Source organism: Meles meles, chromosome 2 (genome assembly GCF_922984935.1).
Source record: "Meles meles chromosome 2, mMelMel3.1 paternal haplotype, whole genome shotgun sequence".
Taxonomy (NCBI): Eukaryota; Metazoa; Chordata; class Mammalia; order Carnivora; family Mustelidae; genus Meles; species Meles meles.
Window position 1 is genome coordinate 76,355,117 of NC_060067.1, and position 24,826 is coordinate 76,379,942.

The window sequence follows — 24,826 nt, forward strand, 5'->3', positions numbered from 1 at the left end:
CATTCTTTTTGCACAACACCCATGCAAAACGTTCCCTCCCCATTACCCACCACCTGTTCCCCCAACCTCCCACCCCTGACCCTTCAAAACCCTCAGGTTGCCCCAACCTCCCACCCCTGACCCTTCAAAACCCTCAGGTTGTTTGTCAGAGTCCATAGTCTCTTATGGTTCTCCTCCCCTCCCCAATGTTTTTTTCCTTCCCAGGTTTAAATGAGATGTGTATCTTTAGGCTGTTAGGAGTACATAGTTATGTCCTCACCTCTGTGATCCAAGGTGTCCCAATTCTGTTCTTTCTTCTTTTTTTTTATGTGTACAATGTAATGTTTTCATACTGTGTATATTGGAAAATGATCACCACAATAAGTCCAGTTAAAACCCATCACCATGCATAATTCTATTTTTTTTCTTGTGATGAGAAATTCCAAGATCTACTCTCCTGGCCACTTTCAATTACAACACAGTCTTAGTAACTGTAATCACCATGAGGTACATTACATTAACATGATTTATTTTTTTTATAACTAGAAATTTGTACACTTTGACCCCTTTCACCTATCTGCCACCCCAGCACACCTTGGGCAAATGCCATTTTATTCTCTATGAGCTCAGTTTTTTTTTTTTTTTTTTTTTTTTTAGATTCCACATATAAGTGAGATAATATGTTATTTAACTTTTTGTTTAAATTCCAGGTAGTTAACATACAGTAATATTAATTTCAGGTGTACAATATAATGATTCAACGCTTCTACACATTATCTGGGGCTCATCACAGCAAGTACACTCCTTAATCCCCTATCACCTAGTTTACCCATCCCCTCTCAATCCTCAGTTTGTTCTCTATAGTTAAGAGTCCGTTTCCTGGCTTACCTCCCTCTTTTATCCCCTTTTGTTTTTTTGTTTTGTTTCTTAAATTCCATCATATGAGTGAAATCATATGATATTTGTCTTTCTTTGGCTAACTTATTTTGCTTAGCATAATGCTCTCTAGCTTCATCATGTCATTGTATATGGCAACATTTCTTTCTTTTCTATGGCTGAGTAATATTTTAGTATTTATAGTATATATATATATATATATATATATATATATATATATTCCATTTGTTAGTGGAAAGACATATGGGCTGTTTCCATAATTGGTCTCTTGTAGATAATGCTGCTGCTGTAAATATCAGAGTATATATATATCCCTCTGAATTACTATTTTTGTGGGTTTGGGGTAGATATCTAGTAGTGCAATTGCTGAATCATAAGATAGTTCTATTATTATCTTTTTGAGGAAACTCCATCTTGTTTTCCAGAATCTATTTATCTTTCATTTCTGCTTTAAATGTGGAGTATGCCCTTACTGAGCATCCATTTTCCTCTCTCCATCAGGATTCTCTACCTTCCACCCTATGCTCTAGTTGTATGGCTCTCCAAAATTTTTCTTTCAAGATGGCACTCTCAATGTTACACATTTTTGCTGGTAAAATACTTTCTGAAATTGTCTCCTTGTGGATTTTATTAACCAATATCAAAATCTTTTTTATTTTTTTGATTCCCAGTGTTCTTGCACTATGTGTTTTTTCTGTTTATTTGAATTTCCTTCAGAGTTAGGCATTACATTCTTCAAGAATGTACATGCTGTGTATTTCTGACATTCTCAGAAGTTTAAGTTGTCAAAATTGTGCTTTATTTTATCACAAAACATGCTTTTTTTTTTTCCTTTTTCAGTTTAGGCAGTACTTGAAGCTTAACAGGACTTTACTAAGTCTCCACTTAGAATTTAGTTTGCACTGCATGTGTGTGTGTGTTTTGTTTTGTTCCATTTGTTTTGTGTTTGGCTTTCCAGAGTATAGAGTATATCAGTAATTTCCTTTTACTCCTGATACTGGATTCATTAAGAATGTCTATTTTATAATGTCAGGATGTTGTGCGTACTACCACCACGTGTGAGATTAAAGGAATTCAGGGAATTCAAGGATGACATATTTGATTAGAACTATGGTCTTTACAAACTTAATTTTATGCCTTTAAAGTTGCAACACAGGTAGCATAACATTCTGGCCTTTAGATCAAAACAGATTTAAAGTGAACCTGATAAATCCATTTGTTCCTTAAGTGAAAAGTAATGCTACATAAACAGCATTAATTTCAGTAGGTACAGACTGTATTTTTCCTCTGGTTTTAAAAAAAAAAAATCCTTATATTTGATAAAATTTGTGTGGTGCAAAGAAGTAAATAATATTCCATTTTATTAGGGTAGAACATTATTTTACAAAGTGCATTCTGTGAAATATCCATTTAGTGGTTCCCAGTAAACATTTAAACTATTTCCTCAAATTCAAGGATTAGACAAGATGTCTTCTATCACTGATTATATTCAGTGTTGTATGCTGGAGGTACTAACCAGCACTAGAAGAACTAAGAACTCTAAAAATTGAAAGAAAGAAAAAACATTATTTTTTGCAGAGGACATTGGTACATATACAGAAAATTTAAAAAATATAGATAGACAATGTGAGCTAACAATTGTATTTAACAAGTGTGTTGGACTAAAACCTACACACACACACACACACACACATATATATTCATAGCTTTCTTTTATATTAGTTATGAAAATTAGACATGTAATTATTTTGAAATTTTAATTTTTTTAATTTTAATTTTTTAAAGATTTTATTTATTTTATTTTAATTTTAATTTTTTAAAAAATTTTAATTTTTTAAAGATTTTATTTATTTTATTTATTTATTTGACAGAAAGAGATCAAAGTAGGCAAAGAGGCAGGAAGAGAGAAAGGAAGAAGTAGGCTCCCTGCCGAGCAGAGAGCCCAACATGGGGCTCAGTCCCAAGACCCTGGGATCATGACCTGAGCCGAAGGCAGAGGCTTTAACCCACTGAGCCACCCAGGCACACCTTGAAATTTCCATTTTTAAGATTAATAAAAAGCTATAATGTACCTAAGAAAATGTTTACAGTAAAATGATAATAGATCCTTGGGAAAACCCATACCTCTTCCTTAAGAAAAAAAAAAAAAAAAAGCATGTGAAGGTATATACAGGTCATGAAAAGGTATATAAAGTTCATGAAAATGTCATTTCTTTTTTTATTGATCTATAAATATAACGCAATTACAGTTTTATAAAAATGGGTTTTTATGTGGATTTGTCAAGTTATTCTTGAATTGGCAAAAAGATCAATAATGCCTAGGACAATTTTGAAAACAAATCAAGGAAGACTAACATGCCATACCAGATATTAACATTTACAGAACTATAAAACACAAAACTATGATACTCATGCACATTGACTATAGTGCTGAAATTTACAATAGGCTTGTAATCCTGATAAACAACTGTGGTTAAAGAAATCCATTTTGTGTTCACCATTTTGTGTTCCAGGAAATAGCTTTCTGGGGAAAAATTTTAAAAAAAGCCTCCCCCAGGGGCGCCTGGGTGGCTCAGTGGATTAGGCCACTGCCTTCGGCTCAGGTCATGATCTCGGGGTCCTGGGATCGAGCCCTGCGTCGGGCTCTCTGCTCTGCGGGGAGCCTGTTTCCTCCTCTCTCTCTGCCTGCCTCTCTGCCTACTTGTGATCTCTCTCTCTCTGTCAAATAAATAAATAAAATCTTAAAAAAAAAAAGCCTCCCTGTATGAATTAAATCAGGTTCATGGATATCCCCCTTGTTTACCACAACTGACAAGATACAGGACCTCCAAATTTCCATTTGGGGCAGTGTAAATGTTTAACTGAACTGTATCACCTCCATTAATCAGTTAGAACTAAATATTTAGTATCAAACTTTGGTTGGTTGCTCTGCTTCCTCCTGGACTTTCACCTACTCTCAGCCTTAGCCAGTAGACAACTTCTTACTAACAGTCCCTTCTAAGAATAGAAGGAAATATATCCAAAATGATGTAAAAATTTAATAATCAAGATTAATAAACCATTTTGCAGCAACTTACAATTGTACACATTTATTATTCAATGGAAATATGTGAGGAGGTTTTCTATGCCTGTTCTTCTGGGATTGGCTGATATTTATTCTAAACTGGGTTGAAGTCTGCTCCAATTGTCTCCTATTAGCTACTTAAGAAAATTCTCATCATGTTGAATAGAATAGAATAGAATAGAACACGATGAATTCTCATCATGTTGAATAGAATAGAATTCTCATCATGTTGAAGTGCAAGAGGGAAAGCGAAATAATGTTAAATATTTAAAACCTCTGCTTAACACAGGTTTGCTAAATCACATTGCCCAAAGCAAGTCATATATCAGAGCCCAAAATAATGGCTCAGAGAATGTTACTCCTTGTATTCTATAAGGAGGTACAGCAAACTGATACATATATCAATAAATCCATATATCAGTGGATTTATTCTAATGCAACAGGTTCAGAGGAAAGAATAAGATCAATAAATACAGTCTACCACAATAAGGTACATACTATTTTTTTTTCCATTTTATTTATTTTTTCAGCATAACAGTATTCATTCTTTTTGCACAACACCCAGTGCTCCATGCAAAATGTGCCCTCCCCATTACCCACCACCTGTTCCCCCAACCTCCCACCCCTGACCCTTCAAAACCCTCAGGTTGTTTTTTGACTTTTAGGTAGGAGGCAAGAAGATGAGAGTATTCTTAATTTTTTTTTAAATGCAAGGTAGGACATAAGATTTGACTATATTCAGTAGAAGTACTGGGGTTAATTATTTGATGAAAGTAGTGAAAGTTTTAAATATATGCTGAGAAGAATAGGATGTGTACACAAAGAATGACTCCTAAGCAATTCTGAGGAGCTGGTAGGTATTCAACATCACACAATTAGGAGTACAATCAAGTCAACAAGTTTTGGGCCATATAACTGTAAGAGTGGTTGCTGGAAGAGAATACAGGTAATGATGACTTGTTTGAGTACAAAAGATTTAAAAGTTATGGTTTTCAAAGTAGTGTCTTCATAGTAAAATTGTTTTATGATAGCATTTTAATGAGTAAATATGTTATGACCCAGGTGTAAATGTTGTTCTACTGAGAAATGATAATATCAATGGATAAAAGAAAGCTCAAGAACTTCAAAATAATGGGTGAATTTTAATTAAATTGTCTTTTGTATAGGAGGAAAATAGTTGAATATTTTCTACTTCATATGGCTCAATCTACTAGTTAGCTTTTACTAGACAGTGGGAAATAATGGCTTGGAGCTAGGAGAATGCATTATGCATCTACCTCCACACTTCCTTTCTGAACACATGAAGTTTCTGGGAAGTAGTGGAGAATGAGAAATTTCCACAAAAGACAACTGGGGAAAGAAAAGTCCTTTGAACAATTAAAGACCTCAAATAAGATTCATCTCTGGGCAGGGACAGTCAGTTTTGTAAGTGGTTTTTCATTTTCCATCTAATAAAACCTGAAGTTCTTGGTCTAATGTGTAACTATATTCAAAAGGTGATATGTCCCTAATTTGCATATCAGGTCTCATCATACTTGTTTAGGTGATTTGACAACAGCACTGTTAGTTCTTGGGAATAGGAATCTTTTATTGATTGTCTCTTTACTTACTCCAGGAGTCACATTACCCATTTGTTACATGTTTATTGAAAGAATAAATTACTGCATGGATATTAAATAATACAAATTCATGAGCATAACTCAGTAATAGTGAGCATATTTAACAACATAAAATAATATAACTACTTGAGAGAATTATTCCAGAAGAGGTACTTTTACTATAGTTCTTTTGAGGGATTGGTTTAAGAATTATTTGAAAGAAACACATCAAAGTGAAAGAATAGGTCTTGAGAAGAAACTCTTAGTTTCTGTTGTTCTATTTTCTACTTAAAATGGTATATACAGATTCTGTCTTGTCCAACTCTGGAAACTGTATCTCATACTAATTACTATTTAGAATGAACATTCTTAATACTTTTTACCAAATATTTGTAGGTGAGGAAAAATTGTTTCCCTCTACTACCCTTCAAAATAGTGCGGCCCAAAGAGAGAGATTGATAAGAAAAACACATACACAAGTATATTAACATGTATACCTCATGCATAAATAGAAGACACCTAAGGAAAAATGAGTAACTCCAAATGATGGCTTAGAACTCTGGTTTATAAAGCATCTTCAACAAAATCAATCCATTTTTGGAGAAATGACATAACACAGTAAAGTAGTCTTAGGTTTCCAAGGGTAGGAAACTGTGGGAAGATAAATATGTGGGGAGAAAATAATGGTAGATAAAAGTAAAAAGTAAAGTCTCTAATTTCGATTCCTTTGGTTTCTTCTCCAGGCTGATCACGTCTATAGTTGACTCCAGTAATTAACTTTTGTCTTTCCTGGTGGTGAGGGGAGGCAGGGCACCTTTGTAAATTTATGCCCTGCTTTTAGAAAAATACAGAAGGGCGGGAGCTTTTTTATTGTCAGCTTCTCTTCAGTTGCCTTTAGGTTAAAATAATCTTAATGCCAAATTGGTATATTTTGGGATGGTATATTCTAATATTATTCTTGCTGGAACATGTATTTTATGAAAAAAATAGAAAATAAACACTTAAAATATTATGTTGTTTTAAACACACCAGAATGCCTTACCTCCTAAGATTTAAAAGCACTCCACTGTGATGTATTTTTATTTTTTCTATATTTGAAAATTGATTATAATTTAGTGTCATAATTAGAAAAATATAATTTAAGAAACTACAAACTTAAATTCTTCTGAATTTGTTAGTGGAAAATGAAATACTAATGAGTTCAAACCAGATTATGAACAAAAATAGGTATCTAATTGAAATATTTTTAACATTCTGTGACTTATGGTATTCACCCTTCATTCAAAGACATTATATATCAACATTTATAAAACATTGTTAATAAATCAAAAGCTATTTCAGTTTTTTAAATGAACATTTATAAAGTAGATTTTGATGCTTCATGCAATGTAATTCCAAATACAAAACAATTGCATGGTTTATACATATATTTGAATGCTAATTTCTTATTTCTAATGCTTTTAGGTGGCTAAAAGTTTTGCAGTATATTTTATCGTGTTAATATGTTTGACTGATATCTTTAAAACTTCAAAGATGATATTTTGTCGATATTAGTAGAGCATCGTAAATTGTAGTGTGATATTTAATGATGGATTTAAACTGATTCTTGATGTATTTATGACTCCAATCAGCTTAAATTTTATCTACTTTTCTGGAATAAAGTTATTTAGCTACAAAAGATTCAAGCAGTTTGAAGATTATCAAACGGTATGTGTTCTTTAAGTAATACAGCTTAAAGTGTTTCTATTGTGGGAAAAAAAATCCTTGAGATGCAGCAAGCCTTCAAACAAAATACATGAAGTACCTCAAAGGCCTTATGATTCATTTATTTTCTTGTATTGGTTTGTATTCTTCTTTATGTTTTTGCTATACCCCTTAGCATAAGGTTAATTTTAGGAAGGAAAATAGTAAAAATTATTTTGAATCATGATCTTATCAGTTTTGTGATTTCTGAACATCCTTTAAAACTGATATACTGTATTATTCTCAAGATTTAGATGTTGAATAAAGCATTTAAAAAATAGAAGTAAGGGATTCAGATATATGAGAGGAAAATTTTCAAACAAATCTCTGCGAAAACAACCAGTATTTATACAGGCAAATCTTATTCTTTAAAAACTTATAATAAAATTTAAGAAGATTGTGTCCTTTCTTGATACTGAGAGTTTTAACACTTCCTAAAAAATTAGAATTTTATGTCATGAAGGAGAGAAATGGCTATCAAAAATGAGATTGTGCATGCATAGGTTTTTTCTGGTGGATCTTGATTCATATTATTTGAAGTCTTCAGACTCATTGTAGAGAGTGAATATAAAAAGACCACAACTGAAAAGAAAGTCAGATTTGTAGATTCAAGCTTGAGAAAATAAAATATTTATAAAATTATAATGTGCAAAATTAATTCTATCTCCCAACCCATACACTTTTGGCCTTTTTTTTTTTTTTTTTTTTAATTTACAAGTTCATGAGTTAGGACTCTTCACATTAGTTTAAGTGACACAACAAAGGCTTGCTTTTTTATCCTGGCACATGTTATTTGAAGGGAGACAGGAGGTAGGTGCTGCTCCAATCCATCTTTAACATGGGCAAGTGAGTGTGGTGAAGCATATACTGTGTTTTCAAAATGTCAACCTAGAAGTGACTTGGAGTTCTATGCCATTTTTACATAGGGCACATTCATTAGTGGATCCAAACTTGGAATATTTTAAAAGTTCAGGTTATTTTATATGAATAAAAATTTGAGTGAATTAGGAAAAGTCATGTGGCTAAAACACCAAAGATATAGAGTAACTTCTATACAAAATAAAGATGGATCCTCCTTATTAGAAATATGGGGAGGTCATTATTGAAAATCCTTAAATCTTGAGCCAAATAGTGAAGAACCACCAAATTCTAGACTAGTCTTTCCTTCAGCTAGGAAATATAATATTTGGAATAGTTAAAATGAACTCTGCAAAATTGCTATTCTTTAAGAACAATTGCATCTCATAATATTTATGTAGCAGATTCTACCAAAATTCTGTCCATATGCCCTTAGAATCATTCACCTTACTGGTGCATGCCAGCCTGGCTTCTAATGGTCAGCTCCTGTCCTTCACCAGAAGAACCAACTTCACCTGACTGATGTGTCTGGAAATTAATATACACTCCAAAGCATTCCATAACCAGCAACTAATGGCTATAGAATTATAAGTATCCCAATGTTCTTGCTCACATTTCATTGCCCAAATGAGTCACAAGGACACAATCAACTTCAAATGCTATGAAAAGACATGGCAGAACAGATCTCATATACTTCTGAAAGAACATGCATCTATGGTTAAATATGAAACTGTAGAAATAAATGAAAGAATAAATGTAGTGATATAAGTGATCCTTGAAGAAGGTTAAAAAAAGAAGATAAATAGGATAGAATATCAAAGAGGTAGTTCACATACCATAAATATAGCTTCAGAAAATGGAAAACTTAATTTTTTTTAGATTTATATATTTATTTATTTGAGAGAGAGAGAAAACTAGTGAGAGCACAAAAGAGGTGAAGGGGAGAGGAGAAACAGATTCCCTGCTGAGCAGAGAACTCAATGTGGGACTCAGTCCGGGGACTCCAGGATAATGACCTGATCCAAACTGACTGAACCACCCAGGCACCCAAAATGGAAAATTTAAAATAATACAATTCTGTCTAAATACAAGGTTTGGATTGAGCTTCTATTTTTTGTTCTTTGGACTTTATTAATACAATAGTCATGTGAAAATAGTTTCAGCAAAGTTAAACAATGATACAAAACTAAGTTATCACTTGGATATATGCTCTCCTTTGCTCAGAAAGAGAAGGGGAATTTTAGTTTCTAGGCTTGATACTAAAGGGTGTAAGCCATGGAATCTGTTGTTATTTAATGCAGACTGTTGGAGTCCACCAAATAACATTGTCTCAGAGAGACAATGGCAGATGCTTGCTACCTCTTGCATCTACAACATTCTCTGATTCATCAGTGCCTGTGGCTTCAGAGGATAGCATCATCCAGTCAAGATACAATGAAGCCAGTTGTCTTTTGACTTTTAAATAGACTACATAATTAAGCCTGGTGTGAATTATTGCAAGAACTATCCTCTCCCACATCAATAAGGAAAACAATCCCAATATTTTAGTGAACCTCATTCTTACATTTCCAATATTTTTAGCACTAATAGAAAAATGCATTGAAGTAGTTTTAAACATATTTTATTGCCTTTTTAACACTTAATTTAAGAAAATTAAGTTTAAGTAACACTTACCTTTTATGCAGGCAGAAGAAAATTTCTCCAATGAATACATAAAAATAATTTTGAATACTTTGGAGATTTATAAAGATTTTATCTTGACTTTAATCTTCCTTATAAAAACATGGATGTGAAAAACAGTTCAACATAAAGTTGTTTTCTTAAATTAGAGTTCCTGAATGAAAATTATGAAATAATGCAGGACTGAAACATATTTGAATGTTTAAAATTTGTTTTTAAATAAAGTCCTGAAAATATTTAGAGATATCAAAATATTTCATCATGAGTATTATTTTTGTCTAAAAACACTAAATAAGGTTTCCCTCTTTTAAAAATATATATGGTTTGGAAATATCCTCATAGGCTTGGCAGAGTAAATTATGTTATTTTTCCAAAAAGTAAACTTTTCTTGGATGTCACTGCATAGAATTTTGAGCACAGTTGTTCATGCTGGGTTTTCTAAGCTGAAAGATGTCACTGCCGGGTCTTAAACACATGGGGCAGAGTGCCAGTGAGAACAACTTGCCCAGTATCTGTCAAGTCAGGCCGAGCATGGGGCAGTGCCCAGAATCCATGAAGAATATTCTGAAGGTCAGGACATCAGCTAAATGAGAAGAGCTCAAAATGAACTTTTAAAGAGTATAAAGTGCCTTTATGGCTTTTAACATGAAGAGAAGGAATCAGGATTTCTTGGCTATTACAAGTTAAAATTAATATTGATGGCTTGGTTAGAAATCATACCCTTTAGGTAGTATTATGGCTCAATAATAATGCTACTCATAATTAAAGAGGTGATAGGATCAATTGCTCCTTCAGAATGACTGGAAAATTCCTTGGGTATTTAAAACTTAGAAAAATATTTTTAGTTAAAAATGCACAGTAAATGAAAGCATATTGAATACTCGAAAGATTAACTATTCATCTAGCATTACAATTAATAGATAACAGGTACACTGATTCAAAATAAGATTTTGTGACTGTATCGAAAAAGGAAATTTAATTTCCAGTCTTTAGAAGTGGCAACAATGTAGCCATCACTGTTTTTTCCCCTGCAATATAATAAGGAATAGATGACAGATATTCTTAAGCTGCATATTTAAAGTGAATGTAATCGACATGATCAGAGTGTTTCATTTTGTGTAGGTGTTTAACTGGCAACTAGCAAACAAGACAAGGAAACAGCTAACATAGAAAAAATATACAGGGTAAGTGAGGAGAAAGTAGGTAAGGAAATCTCAAATAAATATATCAACTGAAACCAACTGAAAAGATATCTTCATATGACATACATTGGCTTTTTTCCCTGATTCTTAATTAAGTAATAACTTCTTTATAATAGATCAAGGACTCGGAACCATTTTTATGATATTTCCCCTTGTACATATCCTCTAACTACTATTACATTTTTAATGCCAATCCAGCATTTTTTTTATTCTCATTTCTCAGGGGACCAAGTTGCAGTAAAATGTTATTCACTGGGTTTGCTAGCATGTTTGACCTAGAGCATAAACCATCTATATGACACATTTGAAGAAATATACTGGATAGGTATAAAATCAAAATGATGAAATTGAGAGATTGTGTCCTTTAATTTAAAAAAGGGTATATGTGCTTTATATTTTTTCTTATCTGAATTTCTGGCAATTACTAAAAGATAACTTTATCACGAGAGAAATGGAAATTGTTAAGAATTAATATATAGTTGAAAAAGGTGTTAAATTATTTTAGTTGAATACATTAACAATGTTAGCAGATGCACAATGACTTTATTTTTTTCACTAAGAAAAGCTATGATCATATTTAGAGAAGGTATGAAACTATAACTCTATTCTTGGAGAGGTCATTAGGTAATTTATCTGCAGGCTTCTTATTAATTAATAATGGTATCTAATAAATCAGATTTTGTCATATTAGTAAAGAAGATATCATTTTTATTAAGTGGCCAAGTAACTTGCATTTTGTAAATTCAGAGGCAACTGGTTTCAAATTTTATTTTTTTTTTAATTTTTAAAGATTTTACTTACCTATTGACAGAGAGAGAGGGAGAGATTACAAGCAGGGGAAGTGGTAGGCAGAGAAGCAGAAGCAGGGAGCCTGATGTGGGGCTCAATCCCAGGACCCTGAGCTCATGACTTGAGCTGAAGGCAAATGCTTAATGAGCCACCCAGTCACCTGTTTAATTAATTAATTACCTAATTAATTATTTTTAAAAAGACTTTATTTATTTATTCGACACAGAGAGGCTTCAAATTTTATACTAAATTTGATAATCAGAATTATAATGAAAAATTTTTAATAATATGTCAGTAGGATTTGTTCTAATAAAAGATTTCTATGGAAGAGAACTGTGCCTGAGTCAAATATTTCTGCAAGAGGCTTTTTTTCCATAAACATATATAAATGGTCTTTTAAAAAAGGTTTTTATTAAAATATAATGTATTATTTCCTTCAGGGGTACAGGTCTGTGAATCATTAGTCTTACACAATTCATAACACTCACCATAGCACATATCCTCCCCAATGTCCATAAGTCAGCCAACCTATCCCTCCCTCACCCCTGCCACCAGCAACCCTCAGTTTGTTTCCTGAGATTAAGAATCTCTTATGGTTTATCTCCTTCCCCAGTCCCATCTTGTTTCATGTTTTTCCCTCCCTTCCCCCATTATCCCCCACTCTGCCTCTCAAATTCTTCATATCAGAGAGATCATATGATAATTCTCTTTCTCTGATCGACTTATTTCACTTAGCGTAATACCCTCTAGTTCCATCCACATCATTGCAAATGGGAAGATTTTTTTTTTTTTTGATGGCTGCATAGTATTCAGTTGTGTGGGGAATATATATCTACATATATCTATCTATCTATCTATCTATATATATATATCAAATCTTCTTTATCCATTCATCTGTGGATGGACATTTATGTTCTTTCCATAATTTGGCTATTGTGGACATTGTTGTTATAAACATTCTGGTGCATGTGCCCCTTCAGCTTTTAAGTCACATTTATTCATGTCTCATGAGTATTATTTTAATTTTATTTTTTAAAGGTAAAATTTTGTTTATAACTTTAAACCAGTCACACATTATATAATAGGATTCATTTTTCTGTAAGATTATTTTAGTTTCTCCCTCTTTGCATTACACAGAGAGATAAACAAAATGAATTTATACATGTATTTGACCTCAAGAATCCTAGAGCTTCTTATAATTCTGGGAATTATTATAATTTTAACAAATCTTTTATAATTCAGAAATAGAGAAAACAAGGGGACAATGTCACATCAGAGGAGAATAAATGTGAGATAAAAAGACTGGGATGTACACTGGTCTGAATGGGGGAAGATGGTGTGTTAGTTTTATTTTATTTTATTTTTTTTATTTCTTTTCAGTGTAACAGTATTCATTGTTTTTGCACAACATCCAGTGCTCCATGCAGTACATGCCCTCCAGAATACCCACCACCTGGTTCCACACTCTCCCACCACCCGCCCCTTCAAAACCCTCAGGTTGTTTTTCAGATTCCATAGTCTCTCATGGTTCACCTCCCCTTCCAATTTCCCTCAACTCCCTTCTCGCCATCACCCCATGTCCTCCATGTTCTTTGTTATGCTCCACAAATAAGTGAAACCATATGATAATTGACTGTGTTTGCTTGACTTATTTCACTCAGCATAATCTCTTCCAGTCCTATCCATTTTGCTACAAAAGTTGGGTATTTATCCTTTCTGATGGTGGCATAATACTCCATAGTGTATATGGACCACATCTTCCTTATCCATTCATCCATTGAAGTGCATTTGGTTCTTTCCACAGTTTGGCGACCGTGGCCATTGCTGCTATAAACATTGGGGTACAGATGGCCCTCCTTTTCACTGCATCTGTATCTTTTGGGCAAATACCCAGTAGTGCAATTGCAGGGTCATAGGAAAGCTCTATTTTTAATTTCTTGAAGAATCTCCACACTGTTCTCCAGAGTGGCTGCACCAACTTTCATTCCCACCAACAGTGTAAGAGGGTTCCCCTTTCTCCACAACCTCTCCAACACACGTTGTTTCCTGTCTTGCTAATTTTGGCCATTCTAACTGGTGTAAGGTGGTATCTCAATGTGGTTTTAATTCAAATCTCCCTGATGGCTAGTGATGATGAACATTTTATCAGGTGTCTGATAGCCATTTGTATGTCTTCGTTGGAGAAGTGTCTGTCCATGTCCTCTGCCCATTTTTTTGATATGATTATCTGTTTTGTGTGTGTTGAGTTTGAGGTGTTCTTTATAGATACTGGATATTAACCTTCTGTCTGTACTGTCATTTGCAAATATCTTCTCCCATTCCATGGATTGCCTCGTTATTTTGTTGACTGTTTTCTTTGCTATGCAGAAGCTTTTGATCTTGATAAAGTCCCAAAAGTTCATTTTCGCTTTTGTTTCCTTTGCCTTTGGAGATGTATCTTGAAAGAAGTAACTGTGGCTGATATCAAAGAGGTTACTGCCTACGCTCTCCTCTAGGATTCTGATAGACTCCTGTCTCATGTTGAGGTCTTTTTTCCATTTCGAGATTATCTTTGTGTATGGTGTAAGAGAATGGTCAAATTTCATTCTTCTACATACAGCTGTCTAGTTTTCCCAGCACCATTTATTAAAGAGACTGTCTTTTTTCCACTGGATATTTCTTCCTGTTTTGTCGAAGATTATTTGACCATAGAGTTGAGGGTCCATATCTGGGCTCTCTAATCTGTTCCACTGGTCTATGTGTCTGTTTTTATACCAGTACCATGCTGTCTTGGTGATCACAGCTTTGTAGTAAAGCTTGAAATCAGGTAACGTGATGCCGCCAGTTTTGTTTTTGTTTTTCAACATTTCCTTAGCAATTCGGGGTCTTTTCTGATTCCATACCAATTTTAGGATTATTTGTTCCAGCTCTTTGAAAAATACTGGTGGAATTTTGATCGGAATGGCATTAAAAGTATAGATTGCTCTAGGCAGTATAGACATTTTAACAATGTTTATTCTTCCGACCTGAGAGCATGAAATGGTCTTCCATCTTTTTGCATCTTCTTCAATTTCTTTCATGAGTGTTCTCTAGTTCCTCAAGTACAGATCCTTTACCTCTTTGGTTAGGTTTATTCCCAGGTATCTTATGGTTCTTGGTGCTCTAGTAAATGGAATCGATCCTCTAATTTTCCTTTCTGCATTTTCATTATTAGTGTATAAGAAAGCAACTGATTTCTGTACATTGACTTTGTATCCTGCCACGTTACTGAATTGCTGTATGAGTTCTGGTAGTTTGGGGTGGAGTCCTTTGGGTGTTCCATATAAAGAATCATGTCATCTGCAGAGAGAGAGTTTGATTTCTTCATTGCCAATTTGGATACATTTTATTTCTCTTTGTTGTCTGATTGATGTTGCTAGGACTTCTAATACTATGTTGAACAAGAGTGGTGAGAGTGGGCATCCTTGTCGTGTTCCTAAGAATGAAGTGTCTTCATTCTCATTGGTTTCCATGAATTGTTTAAGTTCATCTTTGATCTCCTGGTTGATCCAAGCATTCTTAAGCAAGGTAGTCTTTAGCTTCCAGGTGTTTGAGTTCCTTCTGAACTTTTCCTTGTGATTGAGTTCCAGTTTCAAAGCATTGTGATCTGAGAATATGCAGGGAATAATCTGTCTTTTGGTATTGGTTTAGTCCTGATTTGTGGCCCAGTATGTGGTCTATTCTGGAGAAGGTTCCATGTGCACTTAGAAGAATGAGTATTTTGTTGTTTTAGGGTGGAATGTTCTGATATCTTTGAGGTCCATCTGGTCCAATGTTTCATTCAATGCTCTTGTTTCTTTATTGATTTTCTGCTTGGATGATCTATTACTGAGATATTGTGTTAAGATCTCCTACTATTAATGTATTCATATCAATATGACTCTTTATCTTGATTAATAGTTTTCTTATGTAATTGGCTGCACCCATATTGGGGGCATAGATATTTACAATTGTTAAATCATCTTGGTGGGTAGTCCCTTTAAGAATGATGTAGTGTCCTTCTGTATCTCTGACTACAGTCTTTAGTTTAAAATCTATTTTATCTGATATGAGAATTGCTACCCCAGCCTTCTTTTGAGGTCCATTGGCATGAAAGATGCTTCTCCATCCCTTCACTTTCAGTCTGGGTGTATCTTTAAGTTCAAAGTAGGTCTCTTGTAGACAACATATGGATGGGTCCTGTCGTTTTATCCAATCTGCAACACTGTGTTGTTTTATGGGTGCATTGAGGCCATTCACATTGAGAGTGATTATTGATAGATACGTTTTTATTGACATCGTGTTACCTTTGAAGTCTTTGTTTCTGTAGATTGTCTCTATATTTCTGTTCAATGATATTTTTAGGATTTTTTCTCTGTTATAGAACCCCCCTTAATATTTCCTGCATTGTCAGCTTGGTGGTTGCATAGTCTTTTAAGCCTTGCCGGTCTTGGAAACTTTTTATCTCTTTCATCCCTTTTGAATGTCAGTCTTGCTGGATAAAGTATTCTTGGCTAAATGTTCTTCTCATTTAGTACCCTGAATATATCTTTCCAGCCCTTTCTGGCTTGCCAGGTCTCTGTGGACAGGTCTGACATTATTCTGATGGGCTTTCCTCTGTATGTAAGGAGCTTCTTTTTCTAGCTGCTTTCAAGAGGGTCTGCCTACAATTATACTTCTTCTTCATTCTTACTATTAGGTGTCTCGAGGACTTTCAAGAATCTATAATCTTGGGGGGAAACCATTCTGCCTCTAGTACATGAACGCCTGTTTCATTCATGAGATTGGGAAAATATTCATGGGCAACTTGTACCATTATATCTTCTAGACTTCTTTCTTTCTCCTCCCCTTCAGGGATTCCAATAATTCTGATGTTAGAACATTTCATGGCATCATTTATTTCCCTGATTCTGTGTTCGTGGCTTCAAGCTGTTTGTTCCAGGCTTCCTCCTGATCCTTTCTCTCTATCTGTTTGTTCTCCAGATCACTAATTCTATCTTTTGTCTCAGTTACCCTAGCTTTTAGAGAATTTAGATTAGATTGGAACTCATTGAGAGCATTTTGAACATCATCCCTGGTGGCTTTCAGTTCTGCCCTAATCAATTCAGTTTGGTCATCCATGGCTTTCTCCAACCTAGCTATTGCCTGGATAATTATTAGCCTTAATTCCCTTTCCAACATATTGTCTATGTCAATCATCATTAGCTCTGTTGCAGAAGGCCCATCCTCTGTATTTTTCTTCTGTTGGGCATTCCTCCTCCTACTCATTTTGGTGACAGATGACTGAACGGATGTAGCTGGATGTATCGACCATGGTGCAGGAAGGTGCACCCTGGAATGCTTTTGAGAAATCAGGATTCCCCACCCAAATGAGAGAAAAAAGAAAAGAAAAAAAAAAAAAGAGAGAGAGAGAGAGAGACAGGAAAAAAAGGGAAGATAAAAGAGAAGGCTCAGACCAAATGGGCCCCAAGGTAAGATTTATGACATATGCAAACCAAAAAAGACAAACAAAAAGACTGATAAAAGTATATGACAAGAGGGGTGCCTCGGTGGCTCAGTGCATTAAAGCCTCTGCTTTCGGCTCTGGTCATGATCCCAGGGTCCTGGGATCTAGCCCTGCCTCATACTCTCTTCTCAGCAGGGAGCCTGCTTCCTCCTCTCTCTATCTCTGCCTGCCCCTCTGCCTGCTTGTGATCTCTATCTGTCAAATAAATAAATAAAATCTTTTAAAAAAAGTATATGACAAGAGAAAATATATATATATATATATATATATATATATATATATATATAAGCAAAAAAAAAGAAGAACCTTGTCAAAAAGAACCCCAAGTAAAAGATTTATATACTATCAGGACAAACAGAAATACACAGAAACACTGGCGGAGGAAAAAGATGGGAGAGTGGTTATAAATTTTCAGTGGGGGCAAGGAAGGTTATTTTGATTCTTCTTGGATGTATCTTGATATCTTTGTTAAAGGACTCAACTTTCCTAAGGTAAAGGGGGATTAAAAATTGGTTTACCTATAGGGGTAGCATTGATTGGGGAAAGGGGGTTACCTTGAAGTTTAACTCTATATGAATATTAGAAAATAAAAATAAAAAAAGAAAAAAACTAGCCTAAACTATTTTTTTTAAAAAAATTAATAAAATAGAAAAGCAAAAGAAAAACACGGGTGTATGTATCAAAAAGTTCAGGTTAGAAGGTTATTATGGAATTTGATGTTCTGGACATCTCACTGTGATGGTAAATAGGTTAAAAAATTATCTATCTATCTATCTATCTATCTATCTATCTATCTATCTATATAAAAGTGAGCCAGAATAGTGGGAACAAGTTAAAAATAAAAGTTGTATCTATGAAGTAGTGGTGGTTGTTCTCTTGTCTTTTTTTTTTTTTTTTCCTTTCCTGGTTAGTTTTCTGGGGGAGGGATCTGCCACGTGGGTTTTCAGTCAATGACGTTCCCTGAGTTAAGTCCTCCCACCCCCCCTCAAGGGGGTGGGCTCTGAGGAAACTGGTTTTTGTTCTCTGGAGTTTTTTATGTTTGTTCATTTGTTTTCTCTCGCCCTGACAGCTTTTGATGGTTTTTGGTGGTTTAGAGGAAAGCACACTGCACCCCGACCTCCCTCTCAGAGAGAAGCCTCAGTCTGCTCCCCTGTAGGTGCTGGAAAGCACATTACTTTCCCCTTGACCGCTGGCAGAGCAGGTTCTGAGTCACGGTCCCTGGAGATGCAGGATCTCTTGTTTGTATCCAAAACCACGGCAGCGGCAGCTGTCTGGGCAGCTCCAGACCACCAGAGAGGTTCCAATAGCAATCGCACACTGAGATTTTCCCGCTGGCCTGGTCTGGGAGTGTCTGGTCTTTCCGGGTCTGAGAGCTCCCGGGTGGCGCCTGCACGCACCTCTCCCAGGGGAGGGTGTGGGGCGTGTCTGTCTCAGGCTCTGATAGCACGGTGTGGTGTTCTGCCATCTGGCAAGTCTCCCAGCCCCTCATGGGAACTGGACCCCACGCGTTCTTGGGCACGCTGGAGGTTCAGGGACCAAGACCTGGTTTTTCCACCGCACTCTCTCTGGCTCAGAACCAGGGGAGGCTGTCCTGGGTCAGGGGACTTAAGCCCCTGTCCCTAACCGCCCCAAGTCCCACAATTTCCCCCAGTGATCCTTTGCTCTTTTTGAGTGCTTTCAACCAGACTCCAAGTTAATGCTGGTCCCCAGTCGCAGCGCACTCTCCTATTGGAGTATTACTTTCTAATCAGTCACCTCTGGTGGCTCCCTCCCCCTTTTGTTTATCTACCCATATCAGTCCGACATTCCACTCCACTTTACCTGCCCACTGGCGTCTTCTGCCCCTGTAGAGATCCAGACGTGTATAATTCTGATCTCAGGCTGATTTCATGGGTGATCGGAGTTCTTTGGTAGGTAATCAGCTCACTTTAGGGGACAGGTTGATGCGGTGCCTCCTCCTATTCCTGGCCTACTTGTCTCCCCCTTTATTTTAATTTTAAAAGAACAACGTCTGTATTTAGAATTTCACTGGAAAAAGATTAATACACTAAAAAGACAACAACACTTTTATATGATTCAAAGTAATCAAATGGAAATAATATAACTGTACTAATTTCTAGATTAAATTAGTTTCAGTTTTTAAAATACTTATATTAACTATCCTAACTAAATTGACCATGTTCTCTTTTGGTAAATTTATAAGATTTTAGAAGTCCAAATAACCCTAAAGAATAGTCTTTTTTATTAAAGCTCTTAATTCTTCTCAATTATGCTTTCAATTATGTTAATAAATAAGACTGAATTTCATAAATTAATAAAGCTTAAAAATTTTTCAGAAATGCATTGATAAATTCCCAGTAACTAGTTAGTTTTATTTTATTTTTTTTTTTTCTGGGTTGCCTTTTGGATGACTTGTTTATTTATGAGACAGAATCTAAAAACACAGGACTAAAACACTGCATGGACCCTGAGACCTTCTGGTTGGTTATCCTTCTGGGCCACTTTAGAGTAGTACTGAAACTAGCACTCCAGGAGAAAATAAACCACATGGTGAGCTGTAAATTAAAACTAGCCTCTCACCCTTGCTTCTTTTTTTTTTTTTCCCATTTTATTTATTTTTTCAGTGTAACAGTATTCATTGTTTTTGCACAACACCCAGTGCCCCATGCAAAACGTGCCCTCCCCATTACCCACCACCTGTTCCCCCAACCTCCCACCCCTGACCCTTCAAAACCCTCAGGTTGTTTTCCAGAGTTCATAGTCTCTTATGGTTCACCTCCCCTTCCAAGATTTTTTTTTTTTTTAATAAACATATAATGTATTTTTATCCCCAGGGGTACAGGTCTGTGAATCGCCAGGTTTACACACTTCACAGCACTCACGATAGCACATACCCTCCCCAATGTCCTAGTTAGTTTTAAATTAAAATAAATACACTTGAAGCACCTGGGTGGCTCACTGGGTTAAGCCTCTGCTTTTGGCTCAGGTCATGATCTCAGGGTCCTGGGATCAAGCCCCGCATCGGGCTCTCTGCTTAGTAGAGGTTCTGCTTCTGCACTCTCTCTCTCAGACTCCCTCTCTGCCTGCTTGTGATCTCTGTCTGTCAAATAAATAAAAAAATTAAAAAATAAAATAAAATAAATGCACTGGTTAAATGATATATTAAGAATCATACACAACTCTTATTTATTTTATTTTTTTGTTTTTTGTTTTCTGTGTTTGCATTCCAGGATCAAACTGTTAGTCTATCTTTTTCTATCTACTTTTACCAGAAGTATCAAAATATTTGTGAAGAACACCATAATCAAATTTTAGTCAATTAAATGATGAAATGTTTAAATACTTTAGACTTCAGTACAAAATATTAAACTTGAAGAAATTGAAAAGAACATTGCAAACATGAAAATATTCATTTCAAGTTTTACTTATCAAAATAAGTGCATTCTTTTCATGATTTTTCAAAGTATTTAAATTTTTGAATCATTTTTATGCAAAATTTACATTTATGAACACTTTCAAAATAGACCAAAATAAACAACTTCCCCTCTTGTGCATAATTAGGTAAAAACTGAATTTTTCTGGATATGAGGGAGGCTATGTATAGTATATCACTTACTACAAGTTCTGTCTTATGGACAGTACCCTCTTTGCAGGTCTCTGGTAAAGGAGAATATCTTATTTTATCCCATTAGTGTAACAAGAGATTTCCCCATCTCAAATTTTGCTGTAGGCTGATGTATGACCATCCTCAGATAATTTGCTTTCTCTAATTTCAGATTGCTCTAATAAAATAAGGAAATTTGACTAATGATCTTCAAGATCTATTTAGGGATTCATAATATATGTTATCTCCAACCTCTGAAATAAAAGCATTCCAGTTTCCATGCTTTAAGTGTCTCACCCTTTGTTCTCTTCATTTAGTTTTGTTTCTGTTGTTTTCATTGTCCAGGTCTCTAGTGAAAAAATGTGTATGAGTAGTATATTGTGAATGTAGAGGAATTTTTTGGTTTTTGCTAACCTATATGAGATTACAGTAGATGCCTTCTCATGATTCTATTTTTAACTAATGTCTAAGATATCTTTTGTTTTAATTTAGTATTTTTGTGCTAAATAGTGCAAATATGCACTTCAAAAAATCAAATAGTATGTTAAATTTATAATAAATAATAAGTTCATCTTGTCCTTCTCTCGACTTCCTGGTGTACACTTTCAACTCTTTTAGATGTATCTTAGAATTTAACTCATAGGTTAATTGATTAGTTAATTAATTCATTAAATATCAAGTAAACAATAGTCATGCATTATCAAGTCATTTAACCTTCCATTTCGGAAAATATCTGCCAATTTCCTATTCTCAAAGATAAGCATTTTATTTTCTTACTATTGAAATTTTTTTCCTATTAAAATATATGGTTTATAAGAAACTTCAAATGAGAGGAAGAAATCATTAAAAAAATGTGTGTAATTAAAGCAAACTACAAGTCAACATAAGGCTCAATACATCAGTTTTTGGTATATGTAAAATTCTAATATGGTATTGTACTAACTACTCAACTCTAGTACAGGGTTCAAAGGACAAAGGGATTAAATATTAGCTATAGCTTCAATATGAATATAAAAATGATGTATTTTGATATTGTAACAGCTGCCATTTGGCGAGATAAAAATATCAACACAATAAGAAGAGTAAAACCTACTTTAAGGGTATAAAAGACCTGTGTAGTATTCTATGTAGTGGAATGTAAATTTAAAAGAACATGGATTTAAGAAGTGGAACACCATGACCATTATCATAAGGCTGTTCTGAAAAATAGATATTAATTATAGGGGTAGATAGAAGATATGTGTGTATTTAAGAGATCACTGCTAAAAAACCTGGGTGCTGAATTCAATCTAATGATAACATATATTAGACAAAAATGTTTATTTATAAATATTCTTTTCAAGTTCTAAAATCTGTTTTTTATGTTGTTGTTTCTACATAAAGTAAATATTTTTTTTTTCATTTTTGATAACAACCTATAGTCTCAGAAAGTACTTTTGTGAGAACCATCACTACATGTTTAGAGGACAAATGGTCTCAAAAAGACAAAGTGTTTGGATTAATTAACTCCTTATTCCACTTAACATTTGTATGGTTACTTTCATTAATTAGACTATTTCAAAAGCATCCCTATTATGTATAGTTTGTCTTTGTAAGAAATATTTTGTCCTTGTAATATAAATATATTACATGTTATAATAGTTATAGTATAATATATAAATATAATATAAAAAAGTATATTATATATAGTTTATCTTTTTAAAGAAATGATAACTACTGACTGAAATTTTCATGTGAACAGGCCTGTCTCAAACTGGTCTGACATGAGTGAGCACACATGCAGATATTGTTTCAATCTGTGGTTATTGCAGTGTATCACTGAGAATGTGTCCCTTAAATTTACAGTTTCTAAATTTAGTATCTGTAGAAAAAAATCATCCATAAAATAGAAAACAGAATTCTAAGTAAGATAAAGTTGTGTTTGAAAATTAGTTTGTAGGGACACCTGGGTGGCTCAGTTAGTAAACATCTGACTCTTGATTTTAGCTCAGGTCATGATCTCAGGGCCATGAGATTGAGCCCTGCATTAGGCTTTGTGCTCAACAGGGAGTATTTTGGAGATTTTCTCCCCCTCTCCCTCTGCCCCATCCTCCACTTTCTCTCTCTCTCTCTCTAAAAAATAAGTAAATCTTTAAAAAAAGAAAATTAGTTTGTAAGTAAAACTGTAAGATAGGTGCAAATCTGACCTCCCTTTTAAATAATAAATGTATATACATTTAGTAATAATAGTTGTCTCATGTTCAGCATATAGTATGTTTATATGAAAGCAACTGCGTACATTTAAACATGAGAAGTCTTTTTTCTTCAGCAGTTATTGCATAAAAGAGCACTATGTCTGAAATAATACTCATTTCTTTCAAAGTGCCTATTTTCTAATAGTGTCCTCTGACTAAGACTTAAGGTTTGCATGTGAGTATGCTTGGGAAAAAAAATACAATAATTCACAGAGTGGGCATAGATGATTAATGCCCTTTATATCCACTCTTTGGTGTCTTTATTAATTCTAAACCTCTATTATGAACATTTAATATACACAGTTTTTCTTTGGTTAAAGCATTCTAGATATGTGTTGAAGATACATAGATAAAAAAAAATCTCCATCAAAACACTCAGAGGCTACCTTAGAGACTAAAATTCATGTATGCTAATGAGGGAAACACATATGAGATAACACGTATCCCTAGGAATAGAGGTGCTGATTATAAATGAATGTACATGTGTTGTGAAATCACAGCAAAGGAGCAACAGCTCTATCAGCACCGGCTGTTACTTCTTCTGTCTCCAGTTCTTAGAGCCATGAAAGTTAGGAGCCTTCACTACTAATCACTCCTCAGCTGGTCAATTTCTTTCTGTTGCTTAACAGCAATTCATATTTGTATCAATTAAACAATAAAATACAAGCTTGTACTCAAAGGCTCAAGGTATTATATGCACAGGAAATACCAAGTCTATCCCAATTTTGCCTGATAAGTTCATCACAGCATGTATGTGTATGTACTTTTTTTTTTTAAGAAGAGATAAAAATAAAAGCATATGATCAAAGAGAGCAACCAGAAGGATTGTTGATGGCCTCTTATCATTCTATTAAAATGCAAGAAATGTCCAAAAGCTACTCTTAGTAGTGATTTAAATTCAATAATACTTATCTTATTAGGTTTAAAATTACATTGTTTTCTACAATAACTACTAATTATAAATGTAAAGCTTTTTAGGGGAAAAATAATAAGGACAGAATTTATATTGATGCCCTAAAATTGTGAAATATAGGTCTATGTTTATTGTTTGGTTTTTAAAGATTTAATTTATTTATTTGACAGAGACAGAGAGAGAGACAGTATAAGGAGGGGAGTGGAAGAAGGAGAATCAGGCTCCCCACTGAGCAAGGATCACAACGCAGGACTCTATCCCAGGTCCATGGGATCATGAGCAGAGCTGAAGGCAAATGCTTAACTGACTGAGCTACCCAGGTGCCCATAGGTCTATGTTTTCAATAAATTGTTTAAATATGTTTTTTAGCTACCCAAAAATGTTTTAAATTTTTAAAACATAGTTTAAATGGCATGGTTCAGAAATGAGCTTGGATTTAGGAGTTTATAAAATAGAAAAATATGAGAAATCATTAGGTCACTTAATTAAATTAAATTTAATTAATTTTCTTAAATGCAAAACGAGTATTATAACATGTTGAAGAAAGTGAATTAGAAGGGAATTAAAAACAGGGCTCTTAACAATTGACATTTAAAAAATAAATAAAACAAAAAAAGTTGACATCTTCCTCTCATCTGTATTGCATAATGTAACAAGGATAATACTGACTTACACAGTTGGATGAGGAGTGCTACCTTACTCAGATGCATTACTAGAGAGAAGCAAGTTTGGGAGTGTGGAATCACGGTTCAGCTTGGTCAA